This window comes from Vicugna pacos, chromosome 34, assembly GCF_048564905.1.
Source record: "Vicugna pacos chromosome 34, VicPac4, whole genome shotgun sequence".
NCBI classification, from domain to species: Eukaryota; Metazoa; Chordata; class Mammalia; order Artiodactyla; family Camelidae; genus Vicugna; species Vicugna pacos.
The window spans coordinates 21,381,725-21,402,748 of NC_133020.1; the positions used below are offsets into that span (position 1 = coordinate 21,381,725).

The 21,024-nt window shown below is 45.9% G+C and overlaps 1 protein-coding gene and 1 long non-coding RNA gene across 4 annotated transcripts in view; one reads left to right on the forward strand and one right to left on the reverse strand.

Annotated features, from left to right (window-relative positions):
• Window positions 1-11,938: 11,938 nt before the first annotated feature.
• Window positions 11,939-13,175, reverse strand: LOC140691303 (uncharacterized). The gene is made up of 2 exons (XR_012066906.1): window positions 12,538-13,175; window positions 11,939-12,202 (listed from the first exon to the last, which is right to left on the reverse strand). It is a non-coding gene; the product is annotated as an uncharacterized lncRNA (long non-coding RNA).
• The window catches only part of ADIPOR2 (adiponectin receptor 2), a 43,027-nt gene continuing 34,143 nt past the window's right edge, over window positions 12,141-21,024 (forward strand). The window contains exon 1 of one of the 3 annotated variants that reach the window (XM_072954605.1): window positions 12,141-12,470. The gene's annotated coding sequence lies outside the window, so the exon portion shown is untranslated. Of the gene's footprint in view, window positions 12,471-13,821; window positions 14,124-21,024 lie in introns of those variants that run through there. The other 2 variants (XM_031670798.2, XM_031670803.2) reach the window with 2 other exon arrangements.

Sequence of the window (21,024 nt, forward strand, 5' to 3'; positions counted from 1 at the left end):
GTGGTTTGGCAAATGGTTTTAAAACAGGGAGGTGCACAGCTCGACGGAGCAGAAACAGCTGCTCTTGGCAGCGGCACCGCTTCGGTGATGTCCCGTTGTTTCCTTTTGCGGTTACCAACATCTTCTAAAATCACTGCTCTGAGCTTCCCACCTCCGGGTTTTAGAGGGCCAGTTCAGTCGCCCGTCCCTCCTGGGTCATGCGTCTGATCGGCGCAGCAGCGACCCACTGGGTTTGCGCTTGTCTTCACGTCGCCCTGGCGTGTTCTAAGGTTATTCTCATCCACGTCCCGTGTGTGAGACTCCCTTCCCCAAACTGCTGTGGATTGGATTATAACTTAGTTCCTACGTGGCTGAACTGAACTGAACAGCAGCCTGTTGGAGATGCACGTTTCATGTTAATTGATGAGTAAACTCAGCAGCAATAGGACCAGGAAGCTAGGGAGTTTGTTGAAGAACTCGAACAACTTGACCTGAGAGCCAGTGACTACAGCGTGGGCAGGGCTGAGGGAGTCATTCGGGACAGGAAGGCGAAGTTTGCCTGCCGCTGCCTCCCCAAATTTGCAACATCTGTATGGGTTTTCCTTTAACCTCTCTCTGTTCTTCGCCTGCGTCTCTAAGAGCTGTTTTTGTTCGCCAGGTGACAGCTGGTCTTCCTCATAGTTCACGTTTGGGGTGTTTGTTCCAGCGTCACTTTTAAGCTCATGCCCTGGAGGCCGTGGCAGAGTTGCTGTCCCAGAGTAAAAACTCCACAAATCTTGTGAAATAAGTGAATGAGTGAGTGGATGCCGTGAAAAAGAAGCTGGATGATTACTTCTGCGATCATATTGAGCTCATGGCTTAAAGGCATCGAGACAGCTGCCCTCCTCCTCTCCTTCCTGCCTCTCTCTCCACATCTGTTGAGGAACATGGGTCTGCTTTTGACCCCGTGGAACGTGCACTGTTGAGGCTCCTCTGGAGATAAACAACGGGTGACAGGGGAGGGCGCAGCTCAGTGGTAGAGCATATGCTCGGCATGCACAGGGTTCAAGCCCCAGCACCTCCATTAAATATATGCGCCTAATTACTTCTGCCCCAAAAAACAAAACAACGAGATGCTGTTTTTTGGTGTGGGGGAGGGCATTAGGTCTATTTGTCTATTTACTATAATGGAGGCATTGGGGATTGAACCCAGGACCCCATCCACACTAAGCATTCACTCTACCACTTGAGCTGTACCCTCCCCACAGAAATGGGGCTTTTGATTTGTGGTTCTAAAGCTCCTGTCTCCCAGCTCTCCTGCAAAATACTCCAACAGCCCGAGAAAACACTTTAAGCCCACGTCTCCACCTGCTGACAGCCACTGCTGAAAGGGTTAGTCGAAGGAGATTAGATTAGAATTTATTCCAAAAGTCTTTAACTTTTTCCAGCTTTCAAGGACCAGAGTTTTCTTTTCTTTTCTTTTCTTTTTTTAGTTTATTAGCGGTACACTGTCGTAGACAACAGTGGGCCACACAGACAAGAGGTCCCTGTGTGAGCGCAAAGCTTTCTTTACAGAATTGAATTTCACAGTTACCTATTCCCCTTTTTATTTTTTAAATGGTTTTTGGGGGAGGGGGTAATTAGGTTTATTTATTTATTTATTTATTTATTATTATTTTTTTAATGGAGGTACTGGGGATTGAACCCAGGGCCTTGTGCATGCTAAGCGTGCGCTCTACCGCGGAGCTCTGCCCTCCCCCAACCCCCTCCCTCAAACACCTGAGAGTGACGTCTTCCCCACGTATTATTTTTGAGGTCGCTAGTTTTCTCTGTACCCCTCCCCTTGCACAAGTAATTACCAGTCCCCGCAGCCGCTGCCCCCAGGAATCTGCTTTGTGAGGACAGCTGCATCTCTCCCTGGGCTCTGCCTCTGGAAACACCCACCCTCGGGGAAACCCTGCTCTCAGAGTGCCAAGTAGATACTGCGCCAAGTGACTTTATTCAGAGGCTGGCAGTCCGCCCGCCTTCAAATCCAATGGACCCACGCTTGGTTTGATGTCCTCCTGAAATTCTGAGCCAAGTGTGGGTCCTTTTGAGGACAGGACCCTGTGAAGGGGGGACAGTGTCTGAGAATCAACACCCTTAACAAGCCGTCCAGGTGTTGATTTTGCCACGAGAGAGTGGAAAGCTCTGACTGTCTTGCTCATATGCTCGGGGAGAAGAAACAGGGGTCCGTCTGTTCCCAGTGAGCGTGGGGCGGCCCCCGCGCCCCCGGGCCCCCGGCTGCCCTGCCGCGCCCACTCTCTTGTTCTTTCTCCCCCTCCTCTCCTAGGCTCCTCCGGCTCAGGGCCTGTCACAGGCACCCCGGGCTGGGCTAACCTTGCCTGATGGGGCATTAAATAGAGAAGGCGGCCGGGAGGGGGCAGACATTCCAGGAGAGCCACCCCGCCCACAGCCCCGTCCTCAGTGACTGCTGGGTCGCATTCATCGGAACTCAGTTCCAGATCAATCCTATGCTCGCCACAGTAAATGCCAGTTTTGGGGTTTTTTGTTTGTTTGTTTTTGGTTAATGGAGGTATGGGGATTGGCCCCAGGACCTCCTGCCTGCTAAGCACTCGCTCTACCGCTGAGCTGTACTCCCCGCCCCTCCAAGCCAATGCCTGCTCTTGGAGCTTGTTTCTGCAAACAAGTCCCCGGGTTCAGGACTCCTCCCAGGGAACCTGATGGGAGAATTCTTACCCAATCATCCTGACTAAGCACCTAGTGGTAAGTTCTGGATTCAGCTGTACATCAAGATAGTTATAGGTTAATAAACTTCTTTGTATTATTAACTTTAAAGTTTAGCACAACAAAATTTTTTTTCTGGTTCACTGTTTTTGTGTGTGGGTGACCGCGTACGTGGTCGCTGAGCAGAGCAGATGCTGTCTTGAATTTTTCTTTAATAAAGAGCAGATTTTTTAACTCACAGGTGCTTCTAAATTACTTATGAAACTATTTTTTCCTTGATTTTCACCTCTATTTCCCTTTTTTTTTCTCAGTATTTGTCCCTTCTAACACAAAGCTTTATTACTCTGTTTTTAAAGTAAAGAAAATGTTTGTGTTTCTGTTTCCATCCCCACAGCAAATGGGAGACTAAATGGAGACAAACCGTTGTAACTTTGAAATATTATGTAACCTGGAAAAATATTTTCTGCTTGTTTCTTATTTGGGCAAAAGGCTTGTAGGCAAAGAACTTTTACAACCCAGTGATAGGAAGGGAAACAATCCTTGTTTTCTTTTTTTCCTTTGAATGGGCAACATTTGAACAGACACGTCACAAAAGAAAAGAATAGCCAATAAGCAAATGGAAGTTTCAACATCATTTGTCATCAGGAAAAGGCAGATTAAAACTACACAGAGATGATACTAATGTTACTGAACTCAGGTTTAGCTGCTGGCTCCTCAAAAGCCAATACTCAAAAAGCCAAGAGACAAGTGTTGGTTGGAAAGGAAAGTTTGCTTTTTTCAGGAGTCCAGAAGCCTGGGGAGAAGGCAGACTCATGTCCAAGAAGCACCTCTGAAGAGTCTGCTGGACCGTGGAAGTTTTTAAAGGGAAATGCATTTCGGGGAGGGTATCAGTCTTCCTTCTCGTCCACTGTGTGCAGACTTTCTCTGATTAGTCGGTGGTGAGGTAACAGGGAGGCCCTCCACCTGGAGATCTTAGTTCCTGTGGAAGAACTCAAAGATATATTGTTATGTGTGTCCCTTGAGGGGGGAGCAGGACCCTGCTTTATGGTTTCTTGACTGCCCCTCCTTTCTTTCTGCATTCCCTCCTTTCCCTAATTAGCAACTGTTTGAATCCGCCCTTTGGAGCTCAGGGAAGATCCGGGAGGCTGAATGGAGCCTATTTCCTACAGACAAGAAATGGGGGCCATGGAAAGGGTACGTACCAGAGAGGACCCCACAGGGTCCTGCTGGGCTTCACTAACTGGGGACTAGGGGAAGATGCACGGGGTAAGGCCCGTGAGGAGGGTTTACCCAGTGTCTTACAGAGGACAGTAGCCCAGGACACAAGTTCTCAATGAATTCTCGTCATTTAACTTAATTTAGCAAAACTCCAAAGTTCAAGTTACCAAGATCTGGAGAGACTGTTTTAGACAGATGTTCCCAAAACATAATTATTCCTAAGAATTTACCTAAAAGCTCTTGTCTCATTTAGTTCTATTTTATTTATCTAACAGCTTCATCACCACATGTCATTTTTCTTGCTGGCAAATTTTGTAACAGGAATAAGATCTAGTTTTGGTGCCAAAAATACTGGCCTCTGTGCCCCCCAAAATGAATTCAGACTTGGAGACAGAGTTTTGGGAGAATCAGACAAGAGCAGATTTATTGCTTTGCCAGGCAAAGGGGAGTCCCAGCAGGCTAACAGCTTAGAGACTCTGAATCCATCTTGGGGTTGAGATCTTGAGGTTTAATAGAAAAACTGGATGGAACAGAAAAGCGATAAGAATCGGGGCGGCTTGTGGGTGCTGTGTTCTTAATCTTGATAAGTCCATCCTGCGTCATGGAAAACCTAGGGTCTGTCTGTTCTCCTGAGGTCATCAGCCCGTGACCTTCCCGAAACACAGCCTCTGGGTAAAGAATGTATAGGGAAGGTTGGGGGCTGATCTAGCAAAGCGGTTGAGCAAGTAAACGGAAAGAAACACAAGGCGTGCCAGCGTGAATCAGCCGACAGCAAAACGGCCTTAGCACCAGGGGAGCCATTTTGTTAGTGAGCTTCTGCTCTCTCAGCCTGATTCCTGCCGATCGTAGGCACAGCGGAAGTCTTGTGTTTAACGTAGGTGACTCTAAAGACAGGCCTGCATCCGTGAAACCAGCAAACTGACACTTGTTTTCGTTCATTAGTTAACCCTAGAACGCGTGAACCTGAAACCCACTTGGGATGGTTTCTTATTGTCGCTGAGTGTTCATATCAGCACTTCATTTTCTTTAACTCAACTAAACAGGGCTCTTTCGCAAGCGAATGGTGGCAGTGCCGTGCAGCTACAACACACACGCGTAGACACAGACACAGGGGCGGAGACTGCGTTCCAAACTTTCAGCCATGAATCAAGTAGCGGAAGGTAAAACCCATCAGTTACAAAGGAGATTGGATTCAAACTGGGCTTCTGGCAGGTGGAGCACGCCAGGGTCACCCGTCTAGATGGCTAAGTCCTTCTGTCTGACCCTTTCGTCAAGCTCCAGGTTACTTACTATCCCCCTTTTGTTTTCCCCTTTAGATAAGCCTTACCTAAAAGGAACATTTTGAAAGATGGCCTGACTTAAGACTTCCAGAAGACCAGATAGAGTATTTGCATCTCAAAGGCACAGGAGGAGAAACGCACCTCCCCCCAGGAGAAACTGCGGTCCCCTGAGGCCAGAATTTTTTTAGAAACCTTGCAGGATAAATAGGGGAGGGCTCAACAGTGGTAAAAGGGTTGGTGGGCTTTGAATCGTTTCCGAAGCCACACCCCTGGTCCTGGAAAGACTAGATTTGTAAAACAAGGGCAGCCCTTTGTAGTTCCTCAAAGAGCTGGGTGGCCGCCTTAATGGTAAAGAAGCGACACACCCCATTCACTCTGCTGGAGTGTTTCACGTCCCTTCTTTAGCTTAGGGGAGAAGGCCCCCCCAAATTACCATCAGGCTCTGAATACCAGCTATAGCCAGTTTAGCCAGACGAGTGCCTCCCCCCCCCATTTTGGTAATCCATCCCTGGATTTAAGAGATTCTTGGCCTTGGATCTAAAGACACTCACCTACAGCCTCCAGTGGCCCCACTTCTAAAGGGAACCATTGACTAGTGTCCTCAGAGTGGAAAGGAAATTCAGACAGAGGGTGACGAGAATGAGGACTCGAAGGCGGACAACCGTCAGTGGTTTCAGGGACCTTCTACGTCATCAGTCTTTCATTCGCCTCTGCAGCACACCCTTCTCTGAGCCTGTCTGGGAGTTTTGAAGACTTTTGGGCCTTCTGCATACCGACTGTAAAAGGCACAGTAGTATCAAGATGAGGGTGCTCTGAAATTTGAACAATTTAGAAGTATTTCCAAGCCAAAGGATCCATGGAGCTAGCCCTATAAATATTTTCTCCTGCTAGTCTAATTTTAGAAAAGAGAAAAACTCTTACCACTCTTGTTCAGGGACCCAGGAGTCTGACTGACGTAGTAAGGACTTACCTTCTGCTGGCTCTCTCTGTGTGCGCAAAAATTAGTTTTGGAGTGCCAAAAGACCCCTGCCTTGGCCATGTCAAATGATGTATTATTGACAGTTTATAAAATCCACATCTACAAGTACAGGCAAGTAGTGGGTCATGGGTCACCTGTGACCCCTTACAAGATTAAGAAGGAAGGTTACCTCTTAAGGAGGTCCAGAGACTGCACTTCAGGCCAACGAGAAAACACACTCAAATGGGCAGGAAAGGCTGAGACACACTGCTGATGCAGGAAAACGGGTGTGGGGCGTGAGGAGGGCCAAGTCCCAGGTCTCGGCTGAGCCCCTGGGACGTGCCCCGCCGGGTGTGGGTCCTTGGCTTCGCACAGGAAAGAATTCAAGTGCAGGCCACCGTTGAGTTAAGGTAGATTTGTTTAGAGAAAGACGCGCTGCATAGAGTGTAAGGCAAGAGAAAGGCCAGGAAAGAGGTGTGGGGGCTGGGTGCTCAGGTCAGAGTGAAAGCAGGCGCTCACGCCGCAGAGACACACAGAAGAGTGCGGGCGTCTCCGAAGGGGACGGAGCGAGAAAGGCCACTAGGCGCGGTGTAGCCAGTTCTTCTGGGCTCAGTAGCTTCACACGCCTACAGGTGGGATCAATCCAACCGCCCTGGGGAAGGGGCTGGCATTCCCAGGGACTGGGCCAAGCCCGTTCTTTGGCCTTTCGCGGTCAGCCCTGGGGCTGTCGCGGGGCCTGCAGGCATGTTGTTTATCACGCTGTTACAGTGAGCTATATAACGAAGCTGAAGCTATGCTAGAAGTTAAACCTCTTAATCCTCAAGGCCAACTGGGAGTTGAATCTGCCATTTTGGTGTGAAATTGCTGTGCTTCCTTGAGTGGCTCTGCCCTGCCCCCTTCCCTCCTGTCTCACTGTCACCATGAGCCCCACCCCCAGCACAGCGCCTGCAGTGGGAGCGAACCCTGAATTCCCAGCTTCTCTCTGAGGAACAAAGCCTGACATTTAGTACCCACCTTTTAAGCCTCCCTTTCAAGGGATGAGGCCCTGAAACACCTAGCTCTGAAAGCGGTAAGGCTTCCACCCACAAGACCCACAAGATTTTGGCAAACACAGAAGCAGTCATTGCCTGGTTCTCCCCCAGGGCCTAGAGCAGAGGAAGCCGGTGTCTCCCAGTCTTTCCCTGAAAGGGGTCCATTCGCACACTTTGAAGCTGCTGCTTACCTGAGGGTAAGGCTTCGCATCTACACATATTTAGATGTAAATTTTGATATCAATCATATGAAATATAAGGAGAAGTAAAAGTGCAGAGTTTTTATATGTTTGAAGCTAAGTTGTTATCAGCTTAAAACAGCAGGTTATAGAAGTTTTATGTAAGCCACATGGTAACCACAAAACAAAAACCTATAGTAGACACACAAAAGATAAAGAGAAATAACTTATAATGAAAAAGAATATATACGTGTAACTGAATCACTATGCTGTACACTGGAAATTACCACAACATTGTAAATCAACAGTACTTCAATTAATAAACAAGAGAAAGAGAAACTAAATCAAAACATACCACCAGAGAAAGTTATCGGATCACAAAGGAGGAGACAGGAGAGGAACAAAGAAATTACAAAACATCTGGAAAACAACAAAGAAATTACAAAACATCTAGAAACAGCACACAACATGGCAAATCCAAACCTTTCTGGGTACATTAAACAACATGCTAATGAGCAGCCAAGGGGTCAAAGAAGAAATCAGAAATTAAAAAATATCTTGAGACAAATGAAAATGGAAACAAAACATACCAAAACTTACACAGTGCAGCAAAAGCAGTTCCAAGAGGGACGTTTATAGCGATAAACACCTACATTAAGAAAATAGAATTCGAATTAAGCAACCTAGCTTTCCACCTGAGGGAGCTGGAAAAAGAACAAACGAAGCCCCAAGTTAGCAGAAGGAAGAAAATAGGAAAGATCAGCGTGAAAATAAGTGACATAAAGACTAAAAGTCAGCAGAAAAGATCAGTGAAACTAAGCACTGGTTTTTTGAAAAGATAAACAAAATAGACAAGTTTTAGGCAGACTTTCCAAAAAAAAAGAGAGTGGACTCAAAATTATAAATTAAAGAGGAGACGTTTCTACTGATTCCACACAAATACAAAGGCTCATGAGACTTCTACGAACAATTATACAACAACTTATGGGACAACCTGGAAGAAGTGGATAAATTCCTAGAAACGTACAGCCTGCCAAGACTGAATCATGAAGAAATACGAAAATCTGAACACACCGATTATTAGCAAGGAGACTGAATGAGTAATCAAAACCTCTCAACAAACTAGATGGTTTCACTGGATCATTCTAACATTTAAAGAAGAATTAGTACCGGTCCTTTTTAAACTCTTCCGAAGAAACAGAAGAAGAGGGAACACTTCCAAGCTCATTTTGCAAAGCCAGCATCACCCTGATACCAAAGCCAGACAAGGACACTGCAGGGGAAAATTATAAGCCAGTATCCAGAATGAACATAGATGCAAAAATCCTCAACAAAATACAAGCAAACCAAATTCAGCTGTACATTAAAAGAGTTATTTATTCCAACGAGGCAAGGATGGCTCAACATTCACAGATTAACCAATGTGATAGACCACATTGACAGAATGAAGGGTAAAAACCATATGATCATCTCAATAGATGCAGAAGCAGCAACGAACAAAATTCAGCATCCTTTCGTGATAAAAACTCTCAACAAACTTGGTATGGGGGAAATACACTTCAGCCTAATAAAGGCCATAGGAGACTGGGTTCCAGGGGCTCGGGGTGGGGATGTAGGGAGAGAGTGGTGAAAGGGCACAGACGTTCAGCTGTAAGAGGAGTAAGTGTGAGGATCTAATGTGAAACGTGGTGACTATGGTTGATAACATTGGATTGCATAAGTGAAATTTGCTAGGAGAGTAGAACTTAAATTTTCTCACCAAAAAAAAAAAAAGTTAATACAGAGGTGTGGATATGTTAATTAACTTGATGGGAGGAATTCGTTTATACACAAAAAACGGGTGCATCTTATTGCATGTAAACGTCAACGAAGCCTATCTTTATGAACTGCAAAGCTGTTTAGAAAAAACGCTCACACACGTCCAGGTCCACATCGCCCAGGATTAATACAAGTTTAGCATTTTGTCATTTGCTTTATGTTTTCTCTTACAGACGGAATGAACATATTACTGATCGGGATGACGTCTTCTTAGTTCCCAGACCTCCTTTCTACCCCTTCCCACGGGCAGGGTGTTTCCTTTCTGTCCATTTCAAAAATGCATGGACGGGCATCTTCACTTCATTGATGAAGACGCCTGAGCCGGTGAGGGCTAACGCGCGGACCGCAGTTGGACCTGAGTCAGCAGCACAGCTGGGCAGGAAGCTCTCAGGCTCATTCCCCAGGGCCGCGTTACCTCCCCGGCATCGGAGGAGTTGCCAGTGTAATTTACGCAGTTACAAGAAGCTTGGCACTACTTTGTCCTGAGTTCTTTGTCCCACAACACGAGACAGATGGGAATTTAGTGTGTTGTGATGTTTCTCTAACTGTTTAAACTGAACTCCATGGAAACTTTCCAATACAAGATTAATGTGATTTTTAAAAATCAGTATAGCAATTTGATATCAGTTTCAATGCAGTTAAGCCAGGATACAGACATTTATGTAAGCCCCTCTAATTTTGCTGTAGAGATGACTAGATTAGTTTCAAAGCAGCTAATGCCCATCCAGTCCCAATGCTTCAGAGTCCAATTAGCTGGCTTCATTTGACTATCTGTTTTACACTGAAAGGATTCAGATCACACAACCCCAAATATGCCACTTTGGCATCTGGATTATTTTGAGCCGAGGGCACTTGGGAACAGCAGATACAGGAAGGGCTCTCTGTCCTCCTCCTTTCTACCTAAAAGCAGGTCATAATACTTCCCACGGAAAAGGTAACTCCTTGTACCAGGAAGAGAACATTCTTTTTTTTCCCCCTCCCCACTTTACTGAGATATAACTGACATTGAACGTTGTATAAATTTAAGGTGTACAACATGATGATTTGGTAGAACATTCTTAGCATCAGAGGCTGGGAGTTGATCATGTGAAGGAAAAGCCGGGCTGGGCTAACTTGTAAATCGAAGTTAATAAGTATCGATTTGCTGATTCCCTGCTCGTGTTTTTTGCTAGCCAGCTGAATTTTCAGAGAGACATAGTATCTGGGCTTGAAATGTTGGTCTGCTGCCTCCCTGCCTCTACTTCTGTGATAATGATGCTGCTAAAGCTGTTCCATGCCAATTGGCCAAATACCCCCAGCTTGTAATTAACCCCATAAAACCTCATACGCACGTCTTGGAGGTGCTCAGAGCTTCGGAGCAGAAGCCCCTCTGAGCCCGCCAGTGTAATAAATCTGAGTACTCCAGCCCTCCAAGTGGTGCTTGTTTCTTGGTTGGCCTGTCGTTTCCGTAACAATCAGAACCCAATGGACCAGACCTACTAAAGGACGCCCACCCTTCTGCTAGTTTCACCCATAGGTCCTCCAGTTTACTGCTGACAGTACAACCCCTTTGTCTTGTCACACACCCACAATTTTTTGTCCTTTGTGTAAAAAGATATATAAGCGCTTGGCTCTAATGGCTTCTTCAGGGCTTGTTCACTCCTGTGTGCCTGTAAAAACATTATATATATTTGTAAGCTTTTCTCTTGTTAATGTCTTTTGTTGTGAAGGAAAAGCGGGGCTGGTCTAACAAGTCTAGGAATGTGAAGGAGAGGCTGGGCTGGGCTAACAAGATAACTCACAAATCTAAGTATTGGAATACTGATCTGAGTTCTGCTAGACTAACTTGTAAATCTAGGTTAATTAGCGTTGGTTTGCTGTTCATGTTTTTTTGCTAGCCAGCTGGGTTTTCAAAGATACATATCTGGCTTTGGAATGTTGGTTTGCTGCCTCCCTGCCTCCACTTTTGTGATGATAATGCTGCTAAAGCTGTTCCATGCCTATTGGCCGAATACCCCAAGCTTGTACTTTACCCTATAAAACCTCCTGTGCACATCTTGAAAGTGCTCAGAGCTTCGGAGCAGAAGCCCCTCTGAGCCCGCCGGCGTAATACATCTGAGTACTCCAACCCTCTGAGTGGTGCTTGTTTCTTGACTGGCCTGTCATTTCTGTAACAATGTCAGCTTAATGCTTAGGCCAGCCACAGAACCTAAGAGGGTAGAAAGAAATTTTTTCTCCCCTACAACATACATATGAGACGAACACAGGGACTGATTTAATATTCCTTGCTCTTTTTCTCTAGGCTTATCTTTTTTTACAGTTAATCTTCCACTTTGCCCAGATTTCCCCCCTTGGTTCTAATGTTTATATTTCAAAAGCTTATAGATATTGGCAGAGAAAAGAGTTTAGGTTGGTTTTAAGCATTTTGTAATAATGAAGATGTTAATTTCCCTTTGTAATTTTTTTTTGAACAGCTGTAGACAGAATAATTTGTCTTTTTTTCATTGTAAAAATAGAAACTGCTCTGATTAGAAAAACAATAAATGGGGGCGGGTATAGCTCAGTGACAGACTGTGTGCTTAGTATACCTGAGGTCATGGGTTCAATCCCCAGCACCTCCATTTAAAAAAAAGTCTAATTACCTCTTCCCACACATAATTAAATAAAAAATAAAATTCATCTCAAAAAAGACTATCCAAGGAAAAAATTTAAAAAGAAAGAAAAATAATAAATGAAATAACTTCTCTTTTCGTTACAGGAGAAGCAACAAAACCAATTGTGACCTCGAGCTTAAATTCACAATGGGGCCTAGAGGCCTTTCTTTACTGTTTAGAATTTGAAAGCTGCACCTTTGCTTCCTTGTCGCTGGGGATACCTCTTCAGTTCCCATTGGCTGTTGACGTAACATCACAATGCAGGCTGAGTCTGTCCCCAGAGCAAGTCCAGCATCACCATCTCAGGTACATACTGCAGCATCACTGACGCCTCATTCTGGGATGGCCCCAACTGAGTTATGAAGATTCGTCACCCAGGGATGAGTTTCTTGTCAACAACCTGTGATAATTGTAGAGATGACCACATAAGACTGGCTGTGCCACAGGCCACTGTTGGTGGTGACTAGTCTGGGGAGTAGTGTTGGACAGGACCCTTTTCTGGGTGCTGTTGGAGAGGAAGTACTCCACCCTCCTGTGGAGAAGTGTGACATCCTCGGAATAGGGAGAACAAAGATTTTAAACCTCCAAGCTGATACTGAGGATGCAGAATTTTACTGAATTGCCCTCCCTTGGTTGTTGGACGGCTAGTCAGAAGACAACATATAAAGGTCAGTAACTGAAGTACAGCTGGGGAGAGAGGCCTGAAAAATCTGCTTTGGAACATTTAATGGTGACCTTAGGGTAAGAGAGATAGGTGAAGCCATCCACGGATGTGACACTCAGGGAACTGTCCCTCAGGCCTGGGGTGGTGGCATCGTCTTCATTAGCTGAGAAGGTGTGAGCATTCTGAGGAAGTGACGTGGCTTGTTTCTCCATCGGGAGCACGAGGAACTGGTGGTAGTGATGTGGGGATGGGTTTGGATGACAGGGAGTGGGAGGTGAAATCTCGGTGGGAAAAGGATTCTTTCACACGTATTTTAGCCCCCAAAGGACTGTTTCAGGGGAAGCGTCCAGGAGTACAGCACTTTGTCAAAGCTTTTGTCAACCTTCACCGAAAGGCTGCAGAAAAGGTTTGAGATCTTTGAACAGGCTGTGTTTATGCATCCCTGGTGTCTTCACTGGACCTCTTATTCAGCCTGTGGGCCCTGTGCTCATCTTTGCCCTGTGTGACTTGGTGTCCTGGGTCAGGTCGCTGTGCACACACGCTCGTGTTGTTTCTGACGTGCTGCAGACGTGTGTGGTTGTCCGCCTTGATCTCATCTCTTTCGAGCCTAATTGGGTGGAGTTAGTTCTAAGATACCAGTATTAAGACCATCTTACTCATGCGCTTTCCGATTTTAGTGACCCCCACCCCCACAGGCACCGGGGATTAAACCCAGGACCTCGTGCCCCCGTGCCCCCCACCCCCAGGTCTTTCGTTATGTGGTATGTGACGCTTTCCGGCCTCCTCTTTCCCTCCTGCTGCGGTCCAAGGGAGGCGCAAGCCTGGGGCGTAGGCGTCCTCGAAAGCTCGCGGGTTTCCTTTGGCCACTATGACCAGAGTTTGGCCTGGCCGAGCGCGGTCAGTCCCTCTCAGAGCCGAAGGCGAAGACAGCACTTCCCACACCGGCCGACCCGACTGCTCTCTCATACGGTAAGTATGCAATCAAACCCGACCCTAGTTTCTAAGGGGTGAGAGCTCAACCGAACGTCGCAAGGAGAAGGTCGCTGGTCTGGGTAGGTGGACGCAGGATTTATCGCTGAATTCGTTTCTGCTGCTCCACTGAACCACTTCAAAAGTCGCCCTGAGTTACAGAGCAGCGGGCTCACACTCGTTTTGGGGAGTCGTGGGGCACAGATCACAGTCTCGGGCAAGAGCGGGGTGACGCTCGGGATTTCGGTCCGAAGACTCCACCCGCGACGCTGAGGCGTGTAAACCGTATCCATAGAGACCGGGAAGCGTCCCTGAGCCGGGAGGCCCCGCCTCTTCCGATGCACCGGTTCCCGCTTCCGGTGTGAGGGAGGCGAAAGGACTTCCGTGTCCCGGGGCGCGGGGCGCCGCTCGTTCGGGTTCCGGACCCACCCGCGGCTCCCAACTTGCACCAGGCCCGGGAGCGGAGGGCCGGACGCTTCCGGCTTGGGCCAGCGCGGCTGCGCAAGAGGAGCGCGCTCATTGGCTAAAGCCGCCTCGTGCGATTCGCGTCACGGCGGCGGCGGCGCAAATAGACTCCGGGACGCTGGGTCGCGGCAGTGGCGGCGGCGGCGGCAGCGGGCGGCCCCCTGCTCCCCTCAGCTCCTGACGGCCACGGTTCCGAGGATCCCGAGACGCGTGGCGAGCTCTGGTGAGGCTCCGGAGTGACGGCGACGCCTTGGGGAGGGAGGGAGGCAGGGAAGGCGGGCGGGCCGGCGGGGGCGAGGGCTGGGGGCTGGGGGCTGGGGGCTGAGGGCTGAGGGCTGAGGGCGGGTGTCCCGGCAGCGCCGCGGGCGGGGAGCGCGCGTGTCCGTCCCCTAGTCGGCCCTCCTGACCCCCGGGCCGGCGCCCACCGCCTGGCTCGCCCGCGGCTCCCGTAAGTCCCGGGTCTCCCGGCTCCAGGTCCCGCCAACCCCAGCTCCCCTCCGGCCCCCGCTCCCCTCAGTCCCGGGTCTCCCGGGTCTCCCGGCTCTCCGCAGCGCCCCTCCGCGCTTCTCTCCGGCCGCACTGCGGGGTGGGCTCCGCTCGGGCCCCGGCCCCGGCCCAGCACGTTCGGCGGGGACGCCCCTCTCCGGCCGTTGCCCGCGTCCTGGGCCGGGTTTCTGGGACCGCTCTGGGCTGCGTGTGTGGGTGTTCGCCTCTGGAGGCTGCTGCTCGCCGGCCTCAGCGGGTCTGGGCTTCTACGGAGAGCCCGCCCTGGGCACGGGTAGGTGCCTTTCCCTCTGGCTGTGGACCTTGTTTACGTCCGCCTCTGGGCTTTGACAACTTGTGAGGTCGCTCAGCAGGAGGAGTCAGATGTCCAGCTGCGCTTGTGCTGACTTCGTTGCAGGTTGCAGGCACTTTTTTTTTTTTTTTGGTTAAATGGTCTTTTAATGTCCTTATATTTAGATTCTGAGTTTCTCAGCCTTAGGTTGTTCCCAAGTCTCTGCCCAAAATAGCCCTTCCCCCTTCTCCAGAGAAACCATTGAAAACGCCAAGAAATCTGTCATAACAAACATTTCAAGTCATCTGACCTCTTCCCAATGAAATGTTAAAAATAATTTCTTCCAACTCAAAAGCTTTATTTTGGGGACGGAGATGAGAAACTTTGTCAGTTTTGAATTTGGAAGTGTCCTCATATGAAAGGCCGCGTGCATGCCTTCTCTCGCCACTTTCTGACCCTAATTCTGTTAGAATTTCATACATTGATTTTTCATTAATTTTACTTCATAGAAATTTCACTTCTAATGCTGTTAGTTGTCCATAGATGGTTTCATCTCTTCCCACAAATTTGTCAAGAGTGCTGACTGATGATCTGAAACTAATATCATTTCATCAGTAGTTGGGACTTAAACATAGTAGCTGGTGGCAGCTACTTGGTGGTGAATTGTTATGAAAGTTGAAGAAATTCCAGATTGGTTTAAATATGAAAGTCATATTTCTTCTGGCTTCTATTTATAATTGCCTACACAGCAGTGTATGCTCCTATCTAGACTTTAGGCTCCTTAAAAGCAAATTTGCTCTTACTGGGGCACTAAAGATGAGAGGAGGATTTCCACAGCCTGTATATAAGGGTTTGTATTTTTCTGTCCCTAGACTTGCATTATTCATAAATAATAGATTTTTTTCCCTCCATCTATAGTGTCGGTTTAGCTGATGTACTTTCTTTGGTATAAATCACATTTTGTTTTCCAAAAAGAAAACAATTTTGTTTCTTATTTTAGGGGTTGGCAAACTTTATAGCTTCCCGCCCTGCCAGCTGCCTGTTTGTTTCTTTCTTGTAAATTGTTTTTAGTGGGACATAGACACATGCTTTCGTTTGTATATTGTCTGTGGTTGCTTTTGTGGTGAACAGTGGAGTTGAGGAGTTGGGACAGAGACCCCTATGGATTGTAAAACCTAAAATATTTACTGTCTGGCCTTTAATAGAAAAAGTTTGCAGACTTTACTTTATTAAGAATGACGCAGAGGCAGTATAGAAAATTTAAATGAATTAGAAAAGTATAAAAGAGAAAGTAAAAATTGTCCAGGATGACAGCACCTAGAGGCATTTGTTTTCGTGATTGTCCTTACAGAATCTGTTAGTGATTGTTTTATGTAAGTGGGATGATGATATTGCTAAGTTTTGGTTTGTAATCTGTTAAAAACCCTCAGATTATTTTTATTTGGCTATTGAATAAATTGTAACTTTTGCATTGAAGATCTCACTAGAAAGGGGCTTGATGAACCAGGTTTTCTTGATTTGTCTTACAGTCAACATTAAAAAGATTATAGGGATAATAGATGCTTGGTGGTGGTAGCGGTGATGAGCATTACTTATTGATCGCTTACTACGTCCTAGGTAGCTTTCTAGTCCTTTACATGTAGTAAAGTCATTTAATACCTGCAGCAGCTCCAGGAGTAACCATACCATTATCCCTAGTTGCACATGAGAAAACTGAGGCACAGAGAGATTAACTGCCCAAGTTTGTCGGCTAGGTAATGGCGGGGCTGGAATTAGAATCCATGCAGGATGGTTCCAGGACTTAGGCTCTCAGTGTGCTACAGAGCCTCTTAGAGTGCAGCTCAGTGTGGAAAGTTCTTAGGCTGTCCTGAGGTATATAATGTAAAATTTCTTCCTGTGCTCTTCCCAGCCTCACTCTGTAGAAAAAAAACACTGATAATAGTTGGAAATACAGCTTTCTCGCTCTCTTTGTCTGTTTATTTGCAAATGTTTATTTGCAAAATAAATGTTTATTTGCAAATCTGTCTACACATGCAGGTTTTTTAAAAAAATTGATAGACTTTATTTTTTACAGCAGTTTTAGATTTACAGAAATTTGTGTGGTTAGTACAGAAAGTTCCCATATCTAACCCACCCTTCATTTTCCCTTATTAATAATACCTTGCATTACATGGCATATTTGTTACAATTGCTAAACCAATATTTTTACATTGCAAATTAAAATCTACATGTTAGGGCTTTTTTTTTTTTTGTCGTTGCAGAGCTTTTAAAGTGGGATCAAACCGATCATTGTTCAGCAGTGTGCTTTTTTGGGGTGGTTTTAAAAATACAGTGCTTCTGGACTTTTTAATGCAAATAAACAGTCTTAATTCACTAACATTCAGATTAATGACACAAATTTAGCATTTTTTTTTGGAATGGAAGACTTGCTTGGAAGTTTCTTAGTTATTTTTCTTTTTTTCAGAAGTTTATCTTGTAGCACCGGTGCTTTTCTCTGAAGAACACCTTTTCCCCTCTAACGGAGGCACTTGCGACAGTGAACCTAGGACCTTGTGCCCGCCTAGCGTGCCCTCTACCACTGAGCTATATCTTCCACCCATGAAACACTTATTATTATTTTTAATAGACTTTATTTTTTAGAGCAGTTTCAAGTTCACAGCAGAATTGAGCAGAAAATATAGAGAGTTTTGCATATAGCCCTCCCCACCTACACATATACACTCCCCTACCCTCAACATCCTTTATCAGTGTGGCATGTTTGTTACAGTCTATGAACCAACATGGACACATTATTATCAACCAAAGTCCATGGTTTACATTAGGGTTCACTCTTGATGTTGTACATTCTATGGGTTTTGACAACTGTATAATGACATGTAGTCACCACTATAGTATTATATAGAATAATTTCATTACCCTAAAAATCCCTTGTGCTCCATCTTTTCCTCCCTCCCCCCAAACCCCTGGAAACCATGATCTTTTTATTGTTTCTGTAGCTTTGCCTTTTCCAGAACATCATTTGGTTGGAATCATACAGTTTGTAACTTTTTCAGACTGGCCTCTTTCATTTAGTAATAATGTCTTTGAAGTGAAACATTTTTTGACTGGACATTCTGGCTCCTCCAGGAAGCCTTCAGCTTCTTGGAGACTTCTTACTGTTCTTCATCAGAAGAGTGGTGCATGTCAACCCGCTTACCGACAGCTGCCTCCTCACTACGGCTGTTATTGCCTCACATGTTTTTTTGTTTTTCATTTTTAATCGTTCTCAGCATTCTCTTCCTCACCTTCCAGAACGTCTGTTCCTGGAATGCAGTGTTTGGCATCTAATTCTTCATACTCTTACACCCTTGATTTTATTGAAGCCTCTGTGGTATTACCCTGGAATTCCTCACATCATCCCATTCTTTGTGTGTTTTACTGGGCAAGGTTTTGAGGAAGTTTGTCAGTCATCGAGCTTTTATCTCTTCCAGAGTATTGCTTCCTACTGTCATGACTTCCCCAGAGTTCTTGTTGTAACAAAATGGGTGGCCGTGGTCATGAGCAATGACTGAATGGTCTCTGGGACTGCCAGGTGGTGTGAAATGTGCACAGTGCAGCGGAATGATCTTGTTACTTATTTTTGGTGCTGCTGCGGAAACCTTTGCACCAGGGGCTAGAAGTTAGGGAGAAATAGCTTCATGCATTCCTGCCAGTCTGGAGACAAGGTTCATGAGTACCATCCTTACTTCAGATGTCTCCTTTATAGCTCTTCAGCTGCTTTAGTAGTTCTTCTGAAATCCTGGGGCTCATGAATCAAATGGATAGCTGGGAAGTGACACACTTCTGACTTTTTTCTGCTTTTGCTTCTGCAGTACTTCCATAGCCTTCGTGTGTCTGGAGCCCCTGCGCCGTGGTGCACTCATCAGCGTTCTGGGTCCCTGAGCCGTTCCGCTTGTTTTCTCTTTCCTTGGAAGAATGTCAGGGCAGCAGCTAGCACTTTGGTGACCTCAGAGAAGCATGCAGTCGTGGTATCATCGACAGCCTTGGCATCAGTTCAGGTGTTCTTCTACAGCGCTCAGTCATCACTTCCAGCGATATCTTGGCTGCAGTTTCTTTGCTATCCCTTAACATGTGTCTGAAGGTCTGCAATACTGTGTTCAGTTTATTCTTGTTTTTTTGTACTTTTATTCTCATCAGCCACAAAATGAGTACATCAAGTCTTAGAAGCTTATATGGCAGTGTAAAGGTTCAAAGGAGAGCTCTAGCGGCCTTGATTGAAGAAGCCTCTTCTCAATGAGATCGAAGCATCTGAAGATGTTATTGGAAGCTTTGCACTCAAGATGGTGAAACTGTGGGAGAACAGATCTTTCAGTTCTTGAGGAAAGTTATCTAGATGTTCTGGGTGGCCATGACCAGTCTGTGCCGCAGACATCATCAGCTTTGCCAGTTCCTTGCTGGGTTATTTGGTTGCAATTTGAAAATCTCCACATTGGATTTGTGGTGAATGTTCTACTTTTGTGGAAACTCCTCGGTGTAGGCCAGAGGGTCCACTTAATTTTTTTAATTCTTTTTTTTAGTGGAGGTACTGGGGATTGAATCCAGGACCTCTTGCGTGTTAGATATGCACTCTACCACTGAGCTCTTACCCGTGCCCCCTCCCCACCCTGGGTCCACTTTATTCTGTAACTGCTGCACGCTGCTGGACAGCTAGTGTTTATTTCTACTGGACATGTTGGGTGCAGCTGGCTCTCAATGAGCAGTTCTCAGAAGACCCGCACCACTGACACCAGCCAACCCTTCTCAGGCTGTGGCTTGGAATCTTGCTTCCAGGTATAACCAGAAATAGCACTTGGGAACGTGGCAGATGGCGCCATCTTGGCTCATAGTTGTGTGCTGTAAGAATCAGCATTCACGGGTGGCTTTCCAGGTCAATACATTTGCATCCACTCTGTTCTTTTAATAGTTTCTTCTTCTTTTATCGACTTTGCGCACCGTAATTTAGTGGTATTCCTATTGCTGGATATTAAGATTGCTTAAATTTATTGTATATTGTACATGTGCGTTGTATGTACAGTTGTTGCCCATTGATGACTCTTTGGGGTAACTTTCTAAGAGTCTAATTAATCACTGGGTGGGAGGAGATGCATGTTTTTCATTTTGATGTGTGTATGTTACCAGACTGCCATCCAGAAAGGTCACTGCAGTATAAGCTCTCACCAGAAATGTGGAGGTCTAGCTTCTCCATGCCATTGTGAGCTTTTCTTTTTTTTCCCAATCTTTACCTGATTAACAGTTAAACATTTCTTGCGTTTTTGGATAGCCTTCTTTTGAAGTTGGTTTAGAATTGCTCTTTAGGTAGGACGTAAATTCTATAGTTATTCTTTCTAGTCCTTACTCCATTAGATAGAGCCACTCACATATTTAGATTCCCTACCTGGGCCTTGAAGGCAGTGTGATTTTTGCCACCCCTGTGGAAAGAATCCGGGTGACTGCCTAGAGGACTGTTTCCTGAGGGTAGGGAGTGCACAGCTTTCTTCATGTCTGTAGCAGTTCTGGTGGCGAGCAAATAAATGTTCTTTCTAAAACCTAAGTTGGATTGTGTTCTTTCGGACCTACTGCTTAGTGAAGCGCTTTGACTTTGTTAAGAATAACCTTTTCAAAGTCTTTTTGAGATGTAAATTGGAAAAATTGCAGCATGAAATTGTCATCTTGGTGTGTGTTCTCTGTGTTATCCTTTATTTCTAAAACGAGACAAGACTATCTCAGGACCTGTTTGTTAGCAGTGACTAACCTGCCCTATTTGCTGAGTGATTTGGTCTTCAGTTCTGGAAGTTAAGAAATGGATTGATTAGGGGATTCGTTTCTGTAGCCCATGGCTTTGCATTTTCTGTTGGGGCATACATACCATGTGTCAGGGGTGTGTGCTGGCGAGGTCCTGCGCTTGGCTGAGTTAGATGTTGTCGGTGTCCAGACTCGAGGCGGGCAGCTACGTTCATGAAACTGCCAGGATATCTTCAGGCCTGGCGAAAACACCTGTGGGAAAGCACATTTCATGTGTTTTAACAAAAGTTCACAACAAGTATATAAAGTTTTCTTCATATCTGACTTATAATGTCACATATTCTTATTGCGCTTCTCTATTTTCCACAACATCCATGTGCTAGAAAACAAAGCATACAAAGTATAATGAGTGTGAAAACACAAAATTAATTGTTGAATTTTGGCCAACTTTGCATTTTCTCATTTTCTTTTGTAGGCATTTTTTGGTTAGTATATTAGGTATACTAACTGTTGTTTTTCTCTGGTAGCATATTTACCTTAATCGTATAGGTTCTGAAATTTTAGTTTAGCGCACATGTATGCCTAGTTG